This window comes from Phalaenopsis equestris, unplaced genomic scaffold (genome assembly GCF_001263595.1).
Source record: "Phalaenopsis equestris unplaced genomic scaffold, ASM126359v1 Scaffold000958, whole genome shotgun sequence".
Lineage (NCBI taxonomy): Eukaryota > Viridiplantae > Streptophyta > Magnoliopsida > Asparagales > Orchidaceae > Phalaenopsis > Phalaenopsis equestris.
This window is the reverse complement of record NW_018165397.1, coordinates 66,078-66,552: the sequence shown is the minus strand read 5'-3', so window position 1 is coordinate 66,552 and position 475 is coordinate 66,078.

The window sequence follows — 475 nt, the reverse complement described above, 5'->3', positions numbered from 1 at the left end:
TTGGTCATAGTTCCAAAAAGGTGCATATGGCCCAACCTTATGTTTGGGCTAGGTTAGGCATGCCATATTTAGCCCAATTAAATATAGCATTTGGTGTAGGAGATCATGAGGAACAATTTTCATGAATGGTGAAAGTCATTTTGAGGTCAATTGGTTAATCAATTTGGTGGATTTTTGATTTTTGACCCATTTTAAGCATATTGGGCTAAGTTTGGGTCAAACTTGGGCTAGCCATGGGCTAAGTCCAAATTTATTGTTTTATTTGGTGTAAAACATCATTATGAACAACTTTCATGAAGGATTAAAGTTATTTTGAAGGTTATTTGGGGGTCAATTTGGGTGGGTTTTAATGGATTTGGATTTAGACTTAAGTTAAGCATGTAGGGCTAAACTTGGGTCAAACTTGAGCTAGCTTTGGGCTAAGCTCAAATTTATTGTTGTGTTTGGTGTAAAACATCATTATGAACAACTTTAA